The sequence below is a fragment of the Anomaloglossus baeobatrachus genome, chromosome 2, assembly GCF_048569485.1.
Source record: "Anomaloglossus baeobatrachus isolate aAnoBae1 chromosome 2, aAnoBae1.hap1, whole genome shotgun sequence".
Classification (NCBI taxonomy): domain Eukaryota; kingdom Metazoa; phylum Chordata; class Amphibia; order Anura; family Aromobatidae; genus Anomaloglossus; species Anomaloglossus baeobatrachus.
Genome location: NC_134354.1, coordinates 358093143 through 358117792, shown reverse-complemented (window position 1 = coordinate 358117792; position 24650 = coordinate 358093143). Strand labels below are relative to the sequence as shown.

General features: G+C 42.5%; 5 non-coding genes across 5 annotated transcripts; all 5 read left to right on the top strand.

The window, feature by feature from the left end:
• Positions 1-9149: 9149 nt before the first annotated feature.
• Positions 9150-9222, top strand: TRNAV-UAC (transfer RNA valine (anticodon UAC)). Its single transcript has one exon. It is a non-coding gene; the product is annotated as a tRNA-Val (tRNA).
• An 11118-nt stretch (positions 9223-20340) lies between these two features.
• On the top strand, positions 20341-20413 carry TRNAV-AAC (transfer RNA valine (anticodon AAC)). The gene has a single exon. It is a non-coding gene; the product is annotated as a tRNA-Val (tRNA).
• A 1904-nt stretch (positions 20414-22317) lies between these two features.
• TRNAV-CAC (transfer RNA valine (anticodon CAC)) lies at positions 22318-22390 on the top strand. Its single transcript has one exon. It is a non-coding gene; the product is annotated as a tRNA-Val (tRNA).
• A 416-nt stretch (positions 22391-22806) lies between these two features.
• TRNAV-AAC (transfer RNA valine (anticodon AAC)) lies at positions 22807-22879 on the top strand. Its single transcript has one exon. It is a non-coding gene; the product is annotated as a tRNA-Val (tRNA).
• Positions 22880-23545: 666 nt separating this feature from the next.
• Positions 23546-23618, top strand: TRNAV-AAC (transfer RNA valine (anticodon AAC)). The gene has a single exon. It is a non-coding gene; the product is annotated as a tRNA-Val (tRNA).
• The last annotated feature ends 1032 nt before the right edge of the window (positions 23619-24650 follow it).

The window sequence follows — 24650 nt, the reverse complement described above, 5'->3', positions numbered from 1 at the left end:
CTATTTTTGACAAGCAAGTCCCTCAAATTGTGGCATCTCCTGTAGGAAACTAATGGCTTAGAGACTGTCATATTTTTTAACTCAGGATCCCTTTCTAGGATGTGCCAGTTCTCATTAAGCGTTTTTCTTATGATGTCAAACATGGGTCCGAATTTGAAACTAAAGTTGAACCTATTGCTGCTGTTCTTTTCTTTCCTCTTTTTTATCTTTTTTACCCCTCCTGAGTCGGCTGCTGGACAGATACGGCCCTCATCATATGCAGTATTTTCAGTTTTTTTGGTTTTTTTATATGCTGCATCAATGACAGCATCAGGATAACCCCGTTGTGATAGTCTATTTCTTAATTCCAAAGCCTGTTCCTCAAAGGTCACACTGGTACTGTTCGTTCTTTTTACCCTCAAAAACTGTGAGTATGGTAAGGCAGTTTTTGTGTGCTGCGGGTGGGCACTTTCATAGTGTAAAACTGAATTGGAGGCTGTGGGCTTTCTATAAATTTTTGTTACGATTATTCCATCATTAATTCCAACCTCCACATCCAAAAAACTAATAGAGTGGCCTCCAAAAGTAGAGGTAAACGACATGTTCATGGTGTTGGTGATGTTCAGATAAGAGACAAAGTCGGAAAAATCCTTCTCCGTCCCATCCCACACCATGAACATGTCGTCGACATATCTTAAATAATATTTTATGTGTTTCAAGAATGGGTTATTGACTGTATATACATATTTGCCTTCAAAGTGCCCTAAAAAAATGTTAGCCATGGCACATGAGACCGGGGTACCCATTGCAGTACCCCCGCATTGTACATACCACCCATCCAGGAACATGAAGGCATTCTTTGATAAAACAAATTCAAGTGCTTCACCCACAAAATCACAAAACACAGGACTTTTGCCACTGCGTGCGACAATGTCCTTGACTGCCTCCACTCCCAAAGCCTGTGGAATCCGTGTGTATAAACTCTCCACATCAATTGTGGCTAGATTGTATCCCTCCTGCCAAGTTATTTCTTTGAGGAGTGACACAAAATCCCCACTGTCTTTGACATAAGACGGGATATGGGCTAGCAGTGGTCTCAACAGCCAGTCCAAATAGTGGGAGAGTGGCTCAGTAAGTGAGCCAATACCCGCCACTATTGGACGTCCAGGAGGATTTTTTTCGTTTTTGTGCACTTTTGGTATACAGTACCAGTGTGGTCTCGTCGGAAAAGGCGGAACCAATTTTTCTGCCTGCTTTTTAGAAAGTAAGCCGAGTATCACATATCTGTCCAACAGACGTTCAAGTTGTTTTTTGTACTCATTAATAGGGTTGGCCAACAGGGGTTTATATGTCGTGCGATCTTGTAGTTGTTTTAAGCATTCCTGCAAGTACATATTTCGGGACATGAGGACAATATTGCCCCCTTTGTCCGCTTCGCGGAAGATAGTATCTTCCCACGTACGCATGGTTTTTACCGCAGCTAATTCACCTATACTCAAATTCATCATGGCTTGTGGATATTTTAATGCCTCTACTTTTTTTATGACCGTATCCTGGAACAAATCGATCAGATTCCCATGCACTGTTGGTGGACACCAGTCTGATTTATTTCCTTTTTTAAAATTCATAGGTTCACATATTGTTTCATTGATGTCCACTTCGGACTCCAATGTAGGATCATTCAGACTCATTAACAACGTGGCTTCTTTTAACGTGTCAGGGTCAAATGCCCCTGTCACGTCAAAATTCACGTTATTCACAATACATGGTTGTTCACCCTCAGGGATCATATTCACATTATGAGGCATCTGGTTAAAGAATTTGAATAAATGAATTTTTCTTATTGCTTTATAAAGATCCACTCTAAATTCCACAAAATTAAACTCTTCTGGAACACAATAGCTCAATCCCTTAGACAAAACGGACTCCATGTCACTGGTTAATGAATGCTCAGACAGATTTATTATATTTTTGTTAGAAGAGACAAGCAAATGATTTTCCTTCAATTCCTCCATGACACCATCTTTCGTTTGCGTCCTCTTCCTCTTGTGCCCCTTCCTGCCCCCCCGTCGGATGCGTTTCCTAAAGGGGCAGGAGTGGGCACTGATACAGAGGTATCTTTTGAAGGACCCGGCACCACCTCTTCAGAGCCACTAGACTCTGAATCGGTAGTCCAATAACCTTTATTTTGTGCATGCGATTTTTTCTTGTTATACATATACTGATGTTTCTTATATCCCTTTACTTTATCCTTTGTCCAACAAAAGATCTGGTTAGTGTCATAATCATGCTTGTCTCTTAAAAATTTTTCTCTTTTTTTATTTTTAATTTCTGTCTGAACATCCATAAGTTTTTTATCCAACCTAGATGTGAATGAGGACCAATAATCCTCAGTCACTCTAGAGCGGGTATCCTGCTTTAAGTTTTCTAGTTCCAAACTCAAATCATTATAATCATCTATATTTTTCTTTAAAACCAACTGCAACAGCCTCATAGAACAATCCAACTGTATGGTTTCCCATTCTTTTACAAAAGTCGCATCCTGATGGAATTGTGACACAGACTTAATAATACGTAATCCCCTTGGGACTCTATTGCAGTCCACATAAGATTGTAGTGACTGTACCGTCCAAAATAACCGCACCTCTCTTTCCGAGAGGGAATATATTTTCTGTTCCAGGGTTTTTACGCCCATTACCTCCGTGTCCTTTTTCTGATTACACTCCACAAAAAAGGAAGCCGCATCGGAGCGACCCGCTTGTACACCTGTAGTTTTTATCAAGGACGTGTTCGTGCTGTCCATGCTGACTGTGTTGTCCATCATGTCCTTAGTATCCCAAAGTCAGTAACTTCTTACTTGTATATCCCGGTGGTAGCCGAGTGTGCAATAGACTCCAAAGAGTAATGCAATAATATAGATCCAAAAGAGCGCAGTCCTGCACCACTCGTGAAAGCCTGCCACACCTGGGATCACTGGAGGATGAGGAATACAGCACTAGGCGTCCTTGTTGGAAACCGGATCAGCGTGCTGGTCCAAACAGCAAGAGTCAATTCCATTAATCCATATAGAAGAAGAAATAGACCGCACCAATGCTGATATCTTTTTCCGGATCTTTATTCCATAACCAAGGTTAAAAGGTGCAAATCGAACAGCGGGTGGAGGAGACCTGGATGCGGCCCCTCACTATGGACGACGGCCGTTTCGCCTGTAATTAGGCTTCCACGGGTCCACATGTGGGGTAAGATCAGCCCTCCCTAAATAGGATCATGCATCCAGGTGACCTTCCCACACATAAAACAAGTGAATGAAGTGTATAATACAATAAAAGGTACTATGTATACATATTTCACGTACCACAAAATAAAAACACACATTGTGAGCAATACAAAATCGGACACTATTACAGAGGAACGAATTTTTGTCATATTCACAAAGAACAAAAACATACATGGTTTTTACATCTGCAATAAAAATTACAACTCATTCTTTCTTTATCAGGGATATTTTGTTAACAATCCCCCCAATTCTCGATTATTTTACCATGCTCAGTTTTTGTGAACAAAAATCCATTACAAAAAGACTGAAAGATCATTGCGGTCATTCATTCCCAAAGCGCCTTGTGCCCCATATTTTATAATTAGTTTTGCCTCCGTTTGTAACAGTAATTTATGGTGATCCCCTCCTTGTAATGGGAGCGACACTCTTTCTAGACCGACAAAACTCAGGACGTCAGGGCAGCTATTATGTGATTCACGTACATGTGCTATCAATCTTGGGGATCCTTTTCCTGTCAGGACTGAGTTATAGTGTTCTTTAAATCGGACATATAGGCATCTGATCGTTTTTCCTATATAAAATCTCCCACAGGAACATACTATTGCATAGACAACGAATTTTGTCTTGCATGATATAAATTGGTTGACATAATGTGTGTGTGCACCAATTTTTACGGACTTGCCAGTCAAGCGCAGATTGCAATATTTGCATTGGCCACATTTAAAGTTGCCATTTGGAGACTGTTTCTCCAACCATGTATTTTTACTGGTTAATCTATTTTTGACAAGCAAGTCCCTCAAATTGTGTATCATGCAAGACAAAATTCGTTGTCTATGCAATAGTATGTTCCTGTGGGAGATTTTATATAGGAAAAACGATCAGATGCCTATATGTCCGATTTAAAGAACACTATAACTCAGTCCTGACAGGAAAAGGATCCCCAAGATTGATAGCACATGTACGTGAATCACATAATAGCTGCCCTGACGTCCTGAGTTTTGCCGGTCTAGAAAGAGTGTCGCTCCCATTACAAGGAGGGGATCACCATAAATTACTGTTACAAACGGAGGCAAAACTAATTATAAAATATGGGGCACAAGGCGCTTTGGGAATGAATGACCGCAATGATCTTTCAGTCTTTTTGTAATGGATTTTTGTTCACAAAAACTGAGCATGGTAAAATAATCGAGAATTGGGGGGATTGTTAACAAAATATCCCTGATAAAGAAAGAATGAGTTGTAATTTTTATTGCAGATGTAAAAACCATGTATGTTTTTGTTCTTTGTGAATATGAAAAAAATTCGTTCCTCTGTAATAGTGTCCGATTTTGTATTGCTCACAATGTGTGTTTTTATTTTGTGGTACGTGAAATATGTATACATAGTACCTTTTATTGTATTATACACTTCATTCACTTGTTTTATGTGTGGGAAGGTCACCTGGATGCATGATCCTATTTAGGGAGGGCTGATCTTACCCCACATGTGGACCCGTGGAAGCCTAATTACAGGCGAAACGGCCGTCGTCCATAGTGAGGGGCCGCATCCAGGTCTCCTCCACCCGCTGTTTGATTTGCACCTTTTAACCTTGGTTATGGAATAAAGATCCGGAAAAAGATATCAGCATTGGTGCGGTCTATTTCTTCTTCTATATGGATTAATGGAATTGACTCTTGCTGTTTGGACCAGCACGCTGATCCGGTTTCCAACAAGGACGCCTAGTGCTGTATTCCTCATCCTCCAGTGATCCCAGGTGTGGCAGGCTTTCACGAGTGGTGCAGGACTGCGCTCTTTTGGATCTATATTATAACAAAGAAGGTTTTTGATGGCCTCTTCGTTGCATCTCCCAAAATACCCACCTTTTATCTCCTGCCCATGATCCACAAGAATCCCAAACACCCTCCGGGGCGCCCTATCGTATCCGGCATAGATGGCTTATGCGACCCTGTCTGTCGCTTTATCGACTATTATTTAAAACCTCTTGTGGAAACATTGCCATCTTATGTTAAGGATATGACGGACATCCTGAATAGGGTCGACGGGATTTTTGTGGATTCTGATACCCTTCTTGTCACGTCGGACATAGAGTCACTTTATACCAATATTAACCATGATGATGGTCTGGAGGCAGTCCGCTTCTTTCTGAGCAATACCAACCGTGATGGCCATTTGTGTGAGCTGATCCTGGAGCTGCTCCACTTTATCCTGACACACAATTTCTTCATTTTCAAAGACCGGTTTTAATTTACAGACCAGAGGCACTGCGATGGGCGCGGCCTGTGCGCCTTCGTACGCTAATATGTTCCTCGGCCATTGGGAGAGGGGCATTTTTGGTGACGAGGGCGTGCCGGCCGCTACACATGCGCAGTGCTGGTTAAGATATATTGATGATGTTTTTGTTTTGTGGCAGGGTACCGTGGAGCAGCTCTTGGACTTTATGGGTGTTTTAAACCATAATTCATTGAACCTTAAGCTCACTTTTAGATATGATTTACAGTCTATTGATTTTTTGGATATTATGATTGGAGTTGACCGTGGTCGGCAACTACAGACGAATGTCTTTAGGAAGCCTACCTCGGTCAACTCTTTTTTACATGCCTCATCTTCTCATCCTGTTAGTACCATCCAAGCCATCCCGGTTGGGCAATTTCTCAGAATGAGGCGGATATGCTCTACATCTGATAATTTTCAGTCCCAGGCCAATGATCTAACATCGAGATTGGTTAATAGGGGATATAGCCGTCGTGTCATAAAGAAGGGGTACAATAGGGCAAAGAATACTAATCAACAGGAGCTTCTGCAGCCATCTAGTCAGGCGAATACGGGGGCAGGAGAGGCTCGATTCATATCTGCGTGCAACCATGAATGGCATAACATGCGTGCCATATTAAACAAACACTGGCCGATACTAAAATCTGATCCTACCCTAAGGGATTTGGTCCCTGATTATCCTCTAATGACGGCACGCCGTTCCAAAAATCTACGAGATTTTCTCGTACATAGTCATTACGTTCCTGTGATTTCCCATCCCTTTGGTTCTACTAATCCTATTCGTGGGTGTTTTCCCTGCGGTCGCTGTCTTGCGTGCACCAATGTCTCTCGCAGTAAGACCTTTTCCACCGCAGATGGTAGTCGGACATTTGATATTAGGTGTTACATCTCATGCGCAACTTCCTATGTTATCTATTATGCTAAATGTAGTTGCCCTAAGATATACATAGGTTTAACTTCTAGGGAATTGCGGGTGAGAGTGCGTGAACATGTGAGAGATATTGGTGCTGCCAAGACGGTGACCGATATTTCTACTCTTAAGACCCTTCCTAGGCATTTTCGGAACCATCACGGATGTAATGCGAGATCATTGCGTGTCATAGGGATAGATGTCGTACATGGCGGCAATAGGGGCGGGAACCTTAAAAAGATCCTCGCCCAAAAAGAAACCAAATGGATCACCCTACTGGGTACTATGGCTCCGTCTGGTCTGAATGAGTCCCTTAGCTTTGCCCCCTTCCTTTAGACCCCTGTCCTCCTCCCCCCCCCTTTTTTTGCTAGATATGGTTTTTTACCACCTATGCAATTTTTTACCTCTGTTTTTATATTCTAATTTTATTGCTGCAAGTGTTTTATGCCATTTTGTGCCCTTTTCTTTGCAGCTTCCATCTTCTGCTCCCTATGGATCACTGCCTCTGTTAATATGACTACCTGAATACATCGTGCATCTGGACTATGATTACAAGGTGGCTTCCCCCATGACAGCCGGGATTAGATACTGCTTGGTCGAGGGCTAACTACTGTTATTCTTGTGATTCCTGCCATTTCATTATTTCTTTGCCCTCTTTCCTTGGCGTTCCTATACTGCTGTTTGTGTGGGAGCCCGTATATCTGTATCTTTGTATGTTCCAGTATGTGTGGTGTGCACATGCCTGGTCTTTCTTCTCTCCCTGGCATGCTTAGCGATGTCTCAAGGGCGGAGTTTTGCTCGTGGGGGGCGTTGCCTTCGCCCTCTCCCCTGCACTCCTCGGCTTGACTTCGCTCGCATCTGCTAGTGGGATTAGCAATGACCGCGCATGTGCCATCTTAAACCTGCACTGACTGGCCGGTCCGATCCATGTGATGAACCATATGGTCTATTAAAGCTTCTGGGAACAGATGAGTCACCACCCCTCCTTGGTCTGATGAAGGGTTATACTAACAAGACCTGAAACGCGCGTTATCTTGCTTCTGAGGTGGATCTTTTGGTCTCTGGCTCCTGCACTTATCTGGCACTTTATATCATTGCTGGTGAGCGGTGTTTACATTTTTTTAGCCACTGGTATATATCATTGTTTCCATATACTGACAAACCCAGTGTGCTGTATAACTTTATCTTATCTTGCACACCAGCTATTGTTCTCTGGTATCACCTGGCATGCTGGTGAGCAGTGTTGCATATATTTAGCTACTGATATGTATCATTGCTTGCATATACTGACAAACCCAGTGTGCTGTATAACTTTATCTTATCTTGCACACCAGCTATTGTTCTCTGGTATCACCTGGCATGCTGGTGAGCAGTGTTTGCATATATTTAGCCACTGATATGTATCATTGCTTGCATATACTGACAAACCCAGTGTGCTGTATAATTTTATCTTATCTTGCACACCAGCTATTGTTCTCTGGTATCACCTGGCATGTAACTTTGTATTTTTTGCCATCTGTGCTGTATACTTGTTGTCTTATGTATTCTACTTGCCTTGTTAATTCTGATTAACTCTTTATGTGCCAAGGTGCCGTCTGTTGTTGCACCTATATGTATTTTTCTGTGCTACATCTAAAAACTGTTTTTTATGATGTAATAAAATTTGTCATTCTCTTTTGCATTTCAACCACATCTGCTCTCCTGTTTCTTTTGCATTATAAAAATCCTGTTTGTTTCAAAATATATAGTTCCCATAAATACAAAAGCAAAAGACCAAACTATGGAGAAAAAAGTAACACATTCAATATAAACTTCAATTTAAGCAAAATCCCTTAGTAGGAATAAAACTGGTAAAATATGTAATACAAATTGTAAATGTTTCATTAACCAACAATACTTTCCTTCAGCAATAAAAAAGGCCCCGTCAGTCACAATTCTGCTCTGCTAGCCAATACACAGTAACTTTTCATCAGGTTTCACAGTGTAGTGGTCATCACGTCTGCTTAACACGCAGAAGGTACTGGGTTCAATCCCCAGTAAAAACAAGCTGTTTTTGCTGTTGAAGTATTTTGTTATCAACCTGTAATATATGAAATTCTTGGTTTTGTTGCCAACTGTTAATATATTTTGGCTTCCATCACCAAGAGAACTACGATTTTGGGTTTCTAATTTATTGACCATTTTAGCAGAAAACATAATCCCATATTATAAAAATCCTGTTTGTTTCAAAATATATAGTTCCTTTAAATACAAAAGCAAACGACTAAAAAATGTAGAAAAAAGTAACACATTCAATGTAAACTTCCATTTAAGCAAAATCCCTTTGTAGGAATAAAACTGGTAAAATATGTAATAACAATTGTAAATGTTTCATTAACCAAAAATACTTTCCTTCAGCAATAAAAAGGCCCCGTCAGTCACAATTCTGCTCTGCTAGCCAATACACAGTAACTTTCCATCAGGTTTCATAGAGTAGTGGTCATCACGTCTGCTTAACACGCAGAAGGTCCTGCGTTCAATCCCCAGTAAAACCAATCTGTTCTTGGTGTTGAAATAATACTCAATTAAACTACAATATATGAAGTTCTTGGCTTTGTTGCCGAATGATGGGATGTTTTGGCTTCCATCCCCAACAGAGCTATGAATTTGTTTTTTTTTTTCCCTGGCGGTCAAAACTCGTCTCTAATTGCCATTACTTTGCAGGCTTCCAAAGGTTTCATAGTGTAGTGGAAATCACGTCTGCTTTACACGCAGAAGGTCCTGGGTTCAATCCCCAGTGAAACCAATCTGTTTTTGGTGTTGAAGTAATTTCCTATCGACTTGTAATATGTGAAATTCTTGGTTTCGTTGCCAAATGACAATTCATTTTGGCTTCCATCACAAAGAGAACTACGATCAATATAAACTTCAATTTAAGCAAAATCCCTTTGTAGGAATAAAACTGGTAAAATATGTAATCATAATTGTAAATGTTTCATTAACCAAAAATACTTTCCTTCAGCAATAAAAAGGACCCGTCAGTCACAATTCTGCTCTGCTAGCCAATACACAGAAACTTTTTGTCAGGTTTCATAGTGTAGTGGCCATCAAGTCTGCTTAACATGCAGAAGGTCCTGGGTAGAGATGAGCGAACCGGTCACGGTTCGGCTCGAGGTTGGTTCGCCGAACGGACCTCCCGTTCGAGTTCGGTTCGTCGAACGTTCGACGAACCGAACTCGAACTGCATAGGAAACAATGGCAGGCAATCACAAACACAGAAAAACACCTAGAAAACACCCTCAAAGGTGTCCTAAAGGTGACAAACAACTCAAACACATTGGAAAGTGACAAGGACATATACTCATGCGAAAACAAAACAGCTGGACAAGGAAAAAGAGGAGGACACACAGATATAGGCATGGCACGCCCTTCTAAAATCATGTAAAACACCGCAAGGTGACTCCAAGCGGAGTCTCCATTTTTTCCAAAAATTGGGCCACACACACACCCACCCCTTCAGTGGCAGCAGTTGTGCCCCAGTTGTACACTTCACAGCTACATTTGCATCAAGCACATTCAAAAATACGCCATTGTTATCCATCCCCAGGATGACACCGGGGTAGGTAGCAAAGTCTTTGCTGACCCATGACTTGTTCATCTTGGCTTCTTTTAAAAACAATGTAAGCAAGGGTTACTCCAAGCGGAGTCTCCCTTTTTTCCAAAAATTGGGCCACACAGACACCCACCCCATCAGTGGCAGCACTTGGGCCCTAGTTGCAAACAGGATGTTTTGATTTGCATCAAGCACATTCAAAAATACGCCATTCTTATCCGTCCCCAGGATGACACCGGGGTAGGTAGCAAAGTCTTTCCTGATCCCAGCTCTGTTCATCTTGGCTTCTTTTAAAAACACATCAAGCAAGGGTTACTCCAAGCGGAGTCTCCCTTTTTTTCCAAAAATTGGGCCACACAGACACCCACCCCATCAGTGGCAGCACTTGGGCCCTAGTTGCAAACAGGATGTTTTGATTTGCATCAAGCACATTCAAAAATACGCCATTCTTATCCGTCCCCAGGATGACACCGGGGTAGGTAGCAAAGTCTTTGCTGATCCCAGCTCTGTTCATCTTGGCTTCTTTTAAAAACACATCAAGCAAGGGTTACTCCAAGCGGAGTCTCCCTTTTTTTCCAAAAATTGGGCCACACAGACACCCACCCCATCAGTGGCAGCACTTGGGCCCTAGTTGCAAACAGGATGTTTTGATTTGCATCAAGCACATTCAAAAATACGCCATTCTTATCCGTCCCCAGGATGACACCGGGGTAGGTAGCAAAGTCTTTCCTGATCCCAGCTCTGTTCATCTTGGCTTCTTTTAAAAACACATCAAGCAAGGGTTACTCCAAGCGGAGTCTCCCTTTTTTTCCAAAAATTGGGCCACACAGACACCCACCCCATCAGTGGCAGCACTTGGGCCCTAGTTGCAAACAGGATGTTTTGATTTGCATCAAGCACATTCAAAAATACGCCATTCTTATCCGTCCCCAGGATGACACCGGGGTAGGTAGCAAAGTCTTTCCTGATCCCAGCTCTGTTCATCTTGGCTTCTTTTAAAAACACATCAAGCAAGGGTTACTCCAAGCGGAGTCTCCCTTTTTTTCCAAAAATTGGGCCACACAGACACCCACCCCATCAGTGGCAGCACTTGGGCCCTAGTTGCAAACAGGATGTTTTGATTTGCATCAATCACATTCAAAAATACCCCATAATTAACCGTCCCCAGGATGACACCGGGGTAGGTAGCAAAGTCTTTGCTGACCCATGACTTGTTCATCTTGGCTTCTTTTAAAAACAATGTAAGCAAGGGTTACTCCAAGCGGAGTCTCCCTTTTTTCCAAAAATTGGGCCACACAGACACCCACCCCATCAGTGGCAGCACTTGGGCCCTAGTTGCAAACAGGATGTTTTGATTTGCATCAAGCACATTCAAAAATACGCCATTCTTATCCGTCCCCAGGATGACACCGGGGTAGGTAGCAAAGTCTTTGCTGATCCCAGCTCTGTTCATCTTGGCTTCTTTTAAAAACACATCAAGCAAGGGTTACTCCAAGCGGAGTCTCCCTTTTTTTCCAAAAATTGGGCCACACAGACACCCACCCCATCAGTGGCAGCACTTGGGCCCTAGTTGCAAACAGGATGTTTTCATTTGCATCAAGCACATTCAAAAATACGCCATTCTTATCCGTCCCCAGGATGACACCGGGGTAGGTAGCAAAGTCTTTGCTGATCCCAGCTCTGTTCATCTTGGCTTTTTTTAAAAACACATCAAGCAAGGGTTACTCCAAGCGGAGTCTCCCTTTTTTTCCAAAAATTGGGCCACACAGACACCCACCCCATCAGTGGCAGCACTTGGGCCCTAGTTGCAAACAGGATGTTTTGATTTGCATCAAGCACATTCAAAAATACGCCATTCTTATCCGTCCCCAGGATGACACCGGGGTAGGTAGCAAAGTCTTTCCTGATCCCAGCTCTGTTCATCTTGGCTTCTTTTAAAAACACATCAAGCAAGGGTTACTCCAAGCGGAGTCTCCCTTTTTTTCCAAAAATTGGGCCACACAGACACCCACCCCATCAGTGGCAGCACTTGGGCCCTAGTTGCAAACAGGATGTTTTGATTTGCATCAATCACATTCAAAAATACCCCATAATTAACCGTCCCCAGGATGACACCGGGGTAGGTAGCAAAGTCTTTGCTGTTCCCAGCTCTGTTCATCTTGGCTTCTTTTAAAAACACATCAAGCAAGGGTTACTCCAAGCGGAGTCTCCCTTTTTTTCCAAAAATTGGGCCACACAGACACCCACCCCATCAGTGGCAGCACTTGGGCCCTAGTTGCAAACAGGATGTTTTGATTTGCATCAATCACATTCAAAAATACCCCATAATTAACCGTCCCCAGGATGACACCGGGGTAGGTAGCAAAGTCTTTGCTGATCCCAGCTCTGTTCATCTTGGCTTCTTTTAAAAACACATCAAGCAAGGGTTACTCCAAGCGGAGTCTCCCTTTTTTTCCAAAAATTGGGCCACACAGACACCCACCCCATCAGTGGCAGCACTTGGGCCCTAGTTGCAAACAGGATGTTTTGATTTGCATCAAGCACATTCAAAAATACGCCATTCTTATCCGTCCCCAGGATGACACCGGGGTAGGTAGCAAAGTCTTTCCTGATCCCAGCTCTGTTCATCTTGGCTTCTTTTAAAAACACATCAAGCAAGGGTTACTCCAAGCGGAGTCTCCCTTTTTTTCCAAAAATTGGGCCACACAGACACCCACCCCATCAGTGGCAGCACTTGGGCCCTAGTTGCAAACAGGATGTTTTGATTTGCATCAATCACATTCAAAAATACCCCATAATTAACCGTCCCCAGGATGACACCGGGGTAGGTAGCAAAGTCTTTGCTGATCCCAGCTCTGTTCATCTTGGCTTCTTTTAAAAACACATCAAGCAAGGGTTACTCCAAGTGGAGTCTCCCTTTTTTTCCAAAAATTGGGCCACACAGACACCCACCCCATCAGTGGCAGCACTTGGGCCCTAGTTGCAAACAGGATGTTTTGATTTGCATCAATCACATTCAAAAATACCCCATAATTAACCGTCCCCAGGATGACACCGGGGTAGGTAGCAAAGTCTTTGCTGACCCATGACTTGTTCATCTTGGCTTCTTTTAAAAACAATGTAAGCAAGGGTTACTCCAAGCGGAGTCTCCCTTTTTTCCAAAAATTGGGCCACACAGACACCCACCCCATCAGTGGCAGCACTTGGGCCCTAGTTGCAAACAGGATGTTTTGATTTGCATCAAGCACATTCCAAATCCACAAGCATTTACTCTCCCCAGGATGACACAGGGGTAGTAAATTCCTTCTGGATCCATGACTTGTTCATTTTGATGAACGTCAGTCTGTCCACATTGTCACTGGACAGACGCGTGCGCTTATCTGTCAGCACACACCCAGCAGCACTGAAGACACGTTCAGAGACAACGCTGGCAGCTGGACACGACAAAATCTCCAAGGCGTAACTGGAGAGCTCTGGCCATTTTTCTATGTTTGAAGCCCAAAAGGAGCAAGGCTCCAGTTGCACAGTCATGGCATCGATGTTCATTTGGAGATACTCCTGTATCATCCTCTCCAGCCGTTGAGTATGTGTCAGACTTGTTGTCTCTGGTGGCCTTGCAAAAGAGGGTCTAAAAAAATTATGAAAAGATTCCATAAAATTGCTGTTACCGGCACCAGATACGGTCCTACTGGTACGGGTAGACTGGTGAAGATGACGAGACCGTCCCATGTTTGTCAAGTTACAACTGGGAGATTCCCTCCCTGCACCTGCACGGTTGTTTGGTGGAAAAGCCGAGCTAAGATCGAGTAACAGCTTCTGCTGATACTCCTGCATACGTGCGTCCCTTTCTATGGCTGGAATTATGTCACAAAATTTGGACTTGTACCGGGGATCTAATAGTGTGGCAATCCAGTAGTCATCATCACTTCTAATTTTGACAATACGACTGTCATGTTGGAGGTAGTGCAACAAAAAGGCACTCATGTGTCTTGCGCAGCCATGCGGACCAAGTCCACGCTGTGTTTGTGGCATAGAGGTGCTACCCGTTCTTTCTTCCTCTGACATCTCCCCCCAACCTCTTTCAACTGAAATTTGACCAAGGTCTCCCTCATCCGCTGAGTCTTCCATGTCCATGGACAGTTCGTCCTCCATTTCTTCATGTTCTCCTGCACCTTGCTCAACATTTCGCCTGCTACTATGCGCCCTTGTCGATCCCTGTTCCCCATGGTCCCATGCCTGCTGCGTTGGTGATGATGAACGTCTGGACCTTGGTGATGTTGTTGTCCCTTGCACATATGAATCCTCCTGTAGTTCCTCCCCTTCATGTTGTCCCACCCCCTGACTCCGAATAGTGTTTAGCGTGTGCTCCAGCATGTAAATGACTGGAATCGTCATGCTGATAATGGCATTGTCAGAGCTAAACATATTCGTCGCCATGTCGAAACTGTGCAGAAGGGTGCATAGGTCCTTGATCTGAGACCACTCCATCAGGGTGATCTGCCCCACCTCTGCATCTCGTTGGCCCAGGCTATACGTCATGACGTATTGCACCAGGGCTCTGCGGTGCTGCCACAGTCGCTGTAACATGTGGAGAGTTGAATTCCAGCGTGTCGCCACATCGCATTTCAGGCGATGAACCGGCAGGCCGAAAGACTTCTGTAGCGATGCAAGTCGCTCAGCTGCGGCGCTTGAACGCCGGAAGTGAGCAGACAGTTTTCGTGCCCTGTTCAGAAGGCCATCTAGGCCGGGATAGTGTGTTAAAAATTGCTGCACGACAAGGTTCAACTCGTGAGCCATACAAGGTACGTGTGTCACCTTGCCCAGGCGAAGGGCCGCACCCAGGTTTGCAGCATTGTCGCACACGGCCTTACCAGGCTGCAGGTTGAGTGGAGACAACCATTTATTAAACTCGGACCGCAGAGCTGACCACAACTCCTCAGCTGTGTGACTCTTATTACCAAGACATGTCAAGCTAAAGACCGCCTGATGCCGTTGCGCTCGGCTGCCAGCATAGTAATGAGGCGTGCGTGATTCCTTCTGCGCAGTGAGAACGCTGGTGGCCTGACCAGGCAGGCTTGGGGCGGAGGTGGAGGACCCAGATGAGGTGGAGGATGCAGAAGCTGTGGCGGAACTTGGACAGACAGAGGATTGACACACAAGTCGTGGGGACGGCAAGACTTGTGCAGCAGACCCTTCACCATCTATCACCATAGTTACCCAGTGCCCAGTCAGCGACATGTAACGTCCCTGTCCATGCTTACTGGTCCAAGTATCGGTGGTGAAATGCACCCGTTCACACACAGAGTTTCTCAAGGAAGCGGTGATGTTGTGTGCGACATGCTGGTGTAGCGCGGGCACACCTTTCTTAGAGAAGTAGTGGCGACTAGGCATCTGGTACTGGGGCACAGCGACAGACATAAGGTCTCTAAAATTCTGTGTGTCCACTAGGCGGAAAGGCAGCATTTCGGTAGCCAACAGCTTACAGAGGGATAGAGTCAACCTCTTAGCTTTGTCATGGGTCGGAGGAAGTGGCCTTTTATTTGACCACATCTGAGGGACAGAGATCTGGCTGCTGTGTGTAGACGGTGTTGAGTAGGGTGTCCCTGGAAAAATGCAGGTTTGTGAGGAAAGTGCAGGCGGAGACATGATGTTGCCTTCATCCAACGTTGGTGCTATCGATGTCTGAGAGAGCTGTACACACTCACTTGTTTCCCCTTCCAAACCAACTGACGACCTTACAAGCAAACTGCCTGTTGCGGTTACAGTGGTGGAAGTTTTGCGTGGAAAAACAGGTGTGACAGCTGTCCCCACAGTCCTAGAAGATGAAGAGCGCGCGGATGCACTGGAAGGGGCGGGCGGTGGATGGTTCGCTCCTCTAGCCGGCATTGCAGCACGGTGAGCTTCCCACCGGGACTTATGATATTTATTCATGTGACGATTCATGGAAGAAGTTGTCAAACTGCTGAGGTTTTGACCTCTACTAACAGAATCATGACAAATGTTACATATCACATGGGTTGGGCGATCTTTTTCGATGTGAAAAAAGGCCCAGGCTAGGCAAGGCTTAGAGGCCATGCGACCTGTTGATCCACCCCGAATAATGCTCATAGGCAGAGTGGTGGCTGAGGATGCAGTTGTAGACGTGCTACCAGTGCTCCGACTCTGTCCAGGAAGGTGCAAGGTAACTTCGTCGTCGGTTGCATCCTCCTCCACCGCCTCTGTTGACCTCCTCGAGTGCCTGACTGGGGGTTGACAGTAGGTGGGATCTAGAACGTCATCATCAATTGTTGTGTTCGCACTCCCCTCCCCCTCAGACCGAGCCTCTTCTTGCCCTGACCGAATATTTAAGTTGTCATCCCAATCGGGTATCTGCGTCTCATCTTCATCAGTATGTTCCTCATTGTCTATAACCACAGGTGTTACAGTTTGTGACAAAGGGTCAACATTATGCTCAGAAACTTGGTCCTCACGGCCTGAATCTGAGTCACAAAGGTTCTGGGCATCACTGCAGACCATTTCCTGTTCTGTACTCACTGTAGCTTGGGAGCAGACCTCTGATTCCCAGGCTATAGTGTGACTGAACAGCTCTGCAGACTCAGCCATCTCAGTTCCACCATACTGTGCAGGGCTGATGGAGACTTCAGAGCTGGGAGAAATCAAGTGTGATTGGGATGACAACTCAGAGGAATGGTGTTTTTTGGATGCGGTACTTGAAGTGGCTGAGTGGGCACTTGTTGGACCACTTGAGATCCATTCAAGCATTTTCCTTTTTTGCCCATCATCTACCTTTGTTCCTCTTGTTCGTGTCCGTAAAAAAGGGAGCACATCGGATTGTCCACAATAAGTAGTGGACATCTTACTTTTGCTAGTAGATGGTCTATCTTCAGCAGATGATAATGGAGCTTTGGCACCTTCCCCACTGACAAAACCTTTTTTGCCTTTTCCACCACGCCTCTTCCCCTTTCCACCAGCATCTGTCATTTTGCCACTCATGTTGATTGCGACAAGATTGTGGACTGAAAATGTGGTAGTAAAAATTGAGAGGTGGTGAAGATTGCAGTGGTGGTCTAGCTTTATTAACAGCAGAATAATAAAGAATAAATATCCCTGACAATGTAACTTAGTTATAATTCGTTGGAGTGTGCAACGCAGGCAGACGTGCTGCAAATGTCTTGGCACTAGTGGGACTATAGCAAAGTCCAATAGCCACGTATAGGATGCCACTAGGTACACTGAGTGTTTGCTAGTAAAATTGCTTAGTTTAAAAAAGTTGTAGTGTGCAATGCAGGCAGACGTGCTCTGCAAATGTCTTTGCACTAGTGGGACTATAGCAAAGTCCAATAGCCACGTATAGGATGCCACTAGGTACACTGAGTGTTTGCTAGTAAAATTGCTTAGTTTAAAAAACTTGGAGTGTGCAATGCAGGCAGATGTGCTCTGCTAATGTCTTTGCACTAGTGGGACTATAGCAAAGTCCAATAGCCACGTATAGGATGCCACTAGGTACACTGAGTGTGTGCTAGTATAATGGCTTAGTTATAATTCGTTGGAGTGTGCAACGCAGGCAGATGCGCTCTGCAAATGTCTTGGCACTAGTGGGACTATAGCAAAGTCCAATAGCCACGTATAGAATGCCACTAGGTACACTGAGTGTTTGCTAGTAAAATTGCTTAGTTTAAAAAAGTTGTAGTGTGCAATGCAGGCAGACGTGCTCTGCAAATGTCTTTGCACTAGTGGGACTATAGCAAAGTCCAATAGCCACGTATAGGATGCCACTAGGTACACTGAATGTTTGCTAGTATAATGGCTTACTTAGAATGAGTTGGAGTGTGCAGAGGACAAGAGGGTACAGTGGCAGGATTGTGGTGCTCTGGGTAGAGGAATGGAAGCCTGCCTTTCTATTCCCTCCTAATGGTGAAATGCAGGGAGGAAATCCCTGACCTGGGCTACACAGACGCTGTTGCTGTTTGCAGGACCTTTCACTTATGGCTCTCTGACCCTGCCGCTTTGAGCCCTTAAAAGGACTGCTAGAATGTGCTCTCCCTAAGCTGTCTAACGCTGTGTATGCAGCGCATACAGCTGTATCGGCTATAGGACTCAGGAGGACGGAGCTGCGACACTGATGTCTGACACCAAAGACGCAGAAGGCAGATAATGGCGTTCGTGAAGAAAATGTCCGGTTTTATAATGCAGGGACATGTGACATGCAGATCCTATCACACATGCCGTTGCTTCTCTGGCTCAAAGTCCACTTAGGTGTGTGTGTGTCTGTGATTGGCTGACATGCTGGCCCGCCCCACAAGACGCGCGCGCTTAGGGAAGGAAGACAAGAAAAAAAAAAAAAAATGGCGATCGCCATTATAGAAACAGCAGTGATCTGAAGGCGCTGTTCACGCACACTATACACTGAAATGTGATAATAGTTTGATTCACAGAGTGACTTACACTATTACAGCAGAAACCAAGCTGGGATTTAGCTGTTTTTTGGCTGCTAGAACCGTTCTCGAACGTTTCTAGAACTATCGAGCTTTTGCAAAAAGCTCGAGTTCTAGTTCGATCTAGAACATGCCCCAAAATCACTCGAGCCGCGAACTGGAGAACCACGAACCACGAACCGCGCTCAACTCTAGTCCTGGGTTCAATTGCCCCAGTGAAACCAATCTGTTCTTAGCGTTGAAATAATATGCTATCCAACTACAATATATGAAGTTCTCGGCTTTGTTGCCGAATAATGGGATGTTTTGGCTTCCATCCCCAACAGAGCTACGAATTTGTTTTTTTTCCCTGGCAGTCAAAACTCGTCTCTAAATGCCATTACTTTGCAGAATTTCACAGGTTTCATAGTGTAGTCATCATCACGTCTACTTCACACGCAGAAAGTCCTGGGTTCAATCCCCAGTAAAAACAAGCCGTTTTCGCTGTTGAAGTAATTTGCTATCAACCTGTAACATATGAAATTCTTTGTTTTGTTGCCAACTGATAATATATTTTGGCTTTTATCACCAAGAGAACTACGATTTTGGGTTTCTTTTTTATTGACCATTTTAGCAGAAAACATAATCCCATATTATAAAAATCCTGTTTGTTTCAAAATATATAGTTCCTTTAAATACAAAAGCAAACAACTAAACTATGTAAAAAAAAGGAACACATTCAATGTAAACTTCCTTTTAAGCAAAATCCCTTTGTAGGAATAAAACTGGTAAAATATGTAATAAAAATTGTAAATGTTTCATTAACCAAAAATACTTTCCTTCAGCAATAAAAAGGCCCCGTCAGTCACAATTCTGCTCTGCTAGCCAATACACAGTAACTTTCCATCAGGTTTCATAGAGTAGTGGTCATCACGTTTGCTTATCACGCAGAAGGTCCTGCGTTCAATCCCCAGTAAAACCAATCTGTTCTTGGTGTTGAAATAATACTTAATTAAACTACAATATATGAAGTTCTTGGCTTTGTTGCCGAATGATGGGATGTTTTGGCTTCCATCACCAACAGAGCTACGAATTTGTTTTTTTTTTCCCTGGCGGTAAAAACTCGTCTCTAATTGTCATTACTTTGCAGGTTTTCAAAGGTTTCATAGTGTAGTGGTCATCACGTCTGCTTCACACGCAGAAGGTCCTGGGTTCAATCCCCAGTGAAACCCATGTGTTCTTGGTGTTGAAATAATCCCCTATCAACCTGCAGTATATAAAGTTCTTGGCTTTGTTGCCGAATAACGGGATGTTTTAGCTTCCATCACCAACAGAGCTACGAATTTGTTTTTTTTCCCCTGGCGGTCAAAACTAGTCTCTAATTGCCATTACTTTGCAGGATTTCAAAGGTTTCATAGTGTAGTGGTCATCACGTCTGCTTCACACGCAGAAGGTCCTGGATTCAATCCCCAGTAAAACCAATCTGTTTTTGGTGTTGAAGTAATTTCCTATCGACTTGTAATATGTGAAATTCTTGGTTTCGTTGCCAAATGACAATACATTTTGGCTTCCATCACAAAGAGAACTACGATTTTGGGTTTCTTTTTTATTGACCATTTTAGCAGAAAACATAATCCCATATTATAAAAATCCTATTTGTTTCAAAATATATAGTTCCCATAAATACAAAAGCAAAAGACCAAACTATGGAGAAAAAAGTAACACATTCAATATAAACTTCAATTTAAGCAAAATCCCTTTGTAGGAATAAAACTGGTAAAATATGTAATAATAATTGTAAATGTTTCATTAACCAAAAATACTTTCCTTCAGCAATAAAAAGGCCCCGTCAGTCACAATTCTGCTCTGCTAGCCAATACACAGTAACTTTTCGTCAGGTTTCATAGTGTAGTGGTCATCACGTCTGCTTAACACGCAGAAGGTCCTGGGTTCAATCCCCAGTGAAACCAATCAGTTCTTAGTGTTGAAATAATACGCAATCCAACTACAATATATGAAGTTCTCGGCTTTGTTGACGGATGACGGGATGTTTTGGCTTCCATCACCAACAGAGCTACAAATTATTTATTTTTTCCCCTGACGGTCAAAACTCGTCTCTAAATGTCATTACTTTGCAGGATTTCACAGGTTTCATAGTGGAGTCGTCATCACGTCTACTTCACACGCAGAAGGTCCTGGGTTCAATCCCCAGTAAAAACAAGCCGTTTTCGCTGTTGAAGTAATTTGCTATCAACCTGTAACATAAGAAATTCTTTGTTTTGTTGCCAACTGATAATATATTTTGGCTTCCATCACCAAGAGAACTACGATTTTGGGTTTCTTTTTTATTGACCATTTTAGCAGAAAACATAATCCCATATTATAAAAATCTTATTTGTTTCAAAATATATAGTTCCCATAAATACAAAAGCAAAAGACCAAACTATGGAGAAAAAAGTAACACATTCAATATAAACTTCAATTTAAGCAAAATCCCTTTGTAGGAATAAAACTGGTAAAATATGTAATAATAATTGTAAATGTTTCATTAACCAAAAATACTTTCCTTCAGCAATAAAAAGGCCCCGTCAGTCACAATTCTGCTCTGCTAGCCAATACACAGTAACTTTTCGTCAGGTTTCATAGTGTAGTGGTCATCATGTCTGCTTAACACGCAGAAGGTCCTGGGTTCAATCGCCAGTGAAACCAATCTGTTCTTAGTGTTGAAATAATACGCTATCCAACTACAATATATGAAGTTCTCGGCTTTGTTGCCGAATGACGGGATGTTTTGGCTTCCATCACAAACAGAACTACAAATTATTTTTTTTTTTCCCCTGGCGGTCAAAACTCGTCTCTAAATGCCATTACTTTGCAGGATTTCACAGGTTTCATAGTGGAGTCGTCATCACGTCTACTTCACACGCAGAAGGTCCTGGGTTCAATCCCCAGTAAAAACAAGCCGTTTTCGCTGTTCAAGTAATTTGCTATCAACCTGTAACACATGAAATTCTATGTTTTGTTGCCAACTGATAATAAATTTTGGCTTCCATCACCAAGAGAACTACGATTTTGGGTTTCTTTTTTATTGACCATTTTAGCAGAAAACATAATCCCATATTATAAAAATCCTATTTGTTTCAAAATATATAGTTCCTTTAAATACAGAAGCAAACAACTAAACTATGTGGAAAAAAGTGACACATTCAATGTAAACTTCCTTTTAAACAAAATCCCTTTGTAGGAATAAAACTGGTAAAATATGTAATAAAAATTGTGAATGTTTCATTAACCAAAAATACTTTCCTTCAGCAATAAAAAGGCCCCGTCAGTCACAATTCTGCTCTGCTATCCAATACACAGTAACTTTCCATCAGGTTTCATAGAGTAGTGGTCATCACGTCTGCTTAACACGCAGAAGGTCCTGCGTTCAATCCCCAGTAAAACCAATCTGTTCTTGGTGTTGAAATAATACTCAATTAAACTACAATATATGAAGTTCTTGGCTTTGTTGCCGAATGATGGGATGTTTTGGCTTCCATCCCCAACAGAGCTACGAATTTGTTTTTTTTTTCCCTGGCGGTCAAAACACGTCTCTAATTGCCATTACTTTGCAGGCTTTCAAAGGTTTCATAGTGTAGTGGAAATCACGTCTGCTTTACACGCAGAAAGTCCTGGGTTCAATCCCCAGTGAAACCCATGTGTTCTTGGTGTTAAAATAATCCCCTATCAACCTGCAGAATATAAAATTCTTGGCTTTGTTGCTGAATAACGGGATGTTTTAGCTTCCATCACCAACAGAGCTACGAATTTGTTTTTTCCCCCTGGCGGTCAAAACTCGTTTCAAATTGCCATTACTTTGCAGGATTTCAAAGGTTTCATAGTGTAGTGGTCATCACATCTGCTTCACACGCAGAAGGTCCTGGGTTCAATCCCCAGTGAAACCAATCTGTTTTTGGTGTTGAAGTAATTTCCTATCGACTTGTAATATGTCAAATTCTTGGTTTCGTTGCCAAATGACAATACATTTTGGCTTCCATCACAAAGAGAACTACGATTTTGGGTTTCTTTTTTATTGACCATTTTAGCAGAAAACATAATCCCATATTATAAAAATCCTATTTGTTTCAAAATATATAGTTCCCATAAATACAAAAGCAAAAGACCAAACTATGGAGAAAAAAGTAACACATTCAATATAAACATCAATTTAAGCAAAATCCCTTTGTAGGAATAAAACTGGTAAAATATGTAATAATAATTGTAAATGTTTCATTAAACAAAAATACTTTACTTCAGCAATAAAAAGGCCCCGTCAGTCACAATTCTGCTCTGCTAGCCAATACACAGTAACTTTTCGTCAGGTTTCATAGTGTAGTGGTCATCACGTCTGCTTAACACGCAGAAGGTCCTGGGTTCAATCCCCAGTGAAACCAATCAGTTCTTAGTGTTGAAATAATACGCAATCCAACTACAATATATAAAGTTCTCAGCTTTGTTGACGGATGACGGGATGTTTTGGCTTCCATCACCAACAGAGCTACAAATTATTTATTTTTTCCCCTGACGGTCAAAACTCGTCTCTAAATGTCGTTACTTTGCAGGATTTCACAGGTTTCATAGTGGAGTCGTCATCACGTCTACTTCACACGCAGAAGGTCCTGGGTTCAATCCCCAGTAAAAACAAGCCGTTTTCGCTGTTGAAGTAATTTGCTATCAACCTGTAACATATGAAATTCTTTGTTTTGTTGCCAACTGATAATATATTTTGGCTTCCATCACCAAGAGAACTACGATTTTGTGTTTCTTTTTTATTGACCATTTTAGCAGAAAACATAATCCCATATTATAAAAATCCTATTTGTTTCAAAATATATAGTTCCCATAAATACAAAAGCAAAAGACCAAACTATGGAGAAAAAAGTAACACATTCAATATAAACATCAATTTAAGCAAAATCTCTTTGTAGGAATAAAACTGGTAAAATATGTAATAATAATTGTAAATGTTTCATTAACCAAAAATACTTTCCTTCAGCAATAAAAAGGCCCCGTCAGTCACAATTCTGCTCTGCTAGCCAATACACAGTAACTTTTTGTCAGGTTTCATAGTGTAGTGGTCATCACGTCTGCTTAACACGCAGAAGGTCCTGGGTTCAATCCCCAGTGAAACCAATCAGTTCTTAGTGTTGAAATAATACGCAATCCAACTACAATATATGAAGTTCTCGGCTTTGTTGACGGATGACGGGATGTTTTGGCTTCCATCACCAACAGAGCTACAAATTATTTATTTTTTTCCCTGACGGTCAAAACTCGTCTCTAAATGTCATTACTTTGCAGGATTTCACAGGTTTCATAGTGGAGTCGTCATCACGTCTACTTCACACGCAGAAGGTCCTGGGTTCAATCCCCAGTAAAAACAAGCCGTTTTCGCTGTTGAAGTAATTTGCTATCAACCTGTAACATATGAAATTCTTTGTTTAGTTGCCAACTGATAATATATTTTGGCTTCCATCACCAAGAGAACTACGATTTTGTGTTTCTTTTTTATTGACCATTTTAGCAGAAAACATAATCCCATATTATAAAAATCCTATTTGTTTCAAAATATATAGTTCCCATAAATACAAAAGCAAAAGACCAAACTATGGAGAAAAAAGTAACACATTCAATATAAACTTCAATTTAAGCAAAATCCCTTTGTAGGAATAAAACTGGTAAAATATGTAATAATAATTGTAAATGTTTCATTAACCAAAAATACTTTCCTTCAGCAATAAAAAGGCCCCGTCAGTCACAATTCTGCTCTGCTAGCCAATACACAGTAACTTTTCGTCAGGTTTCATAGTGTAGTGGTCATCACGTCTGCTTAACACGCAGAAGGTCCTGGGTTCAATCGCCAGTGAAACCAATCTGTTCTTAGTGTTGAAATAATACGCTATCCAACTACAATATATGAAGTTCTCGGCTTTGTTGCCGAATGACGGGATGTTTTGGCTTCCATCACAAACAGAACTACAAATTATTTATTTTTTTCCCCTGGCGGTCAAAACTCGTCTCTAAATGCCATTACTTTGCAGGATTTCACAGGTTTCATAGTGGAGTCGTTATCACGTCTACTTCACACGCAGAAGGACCTGGGTTCAATCCCCAGTAAAAACAAGCCGTTTTCGCTGTTGAAGTAATTTTCTATCAACCTGTAAC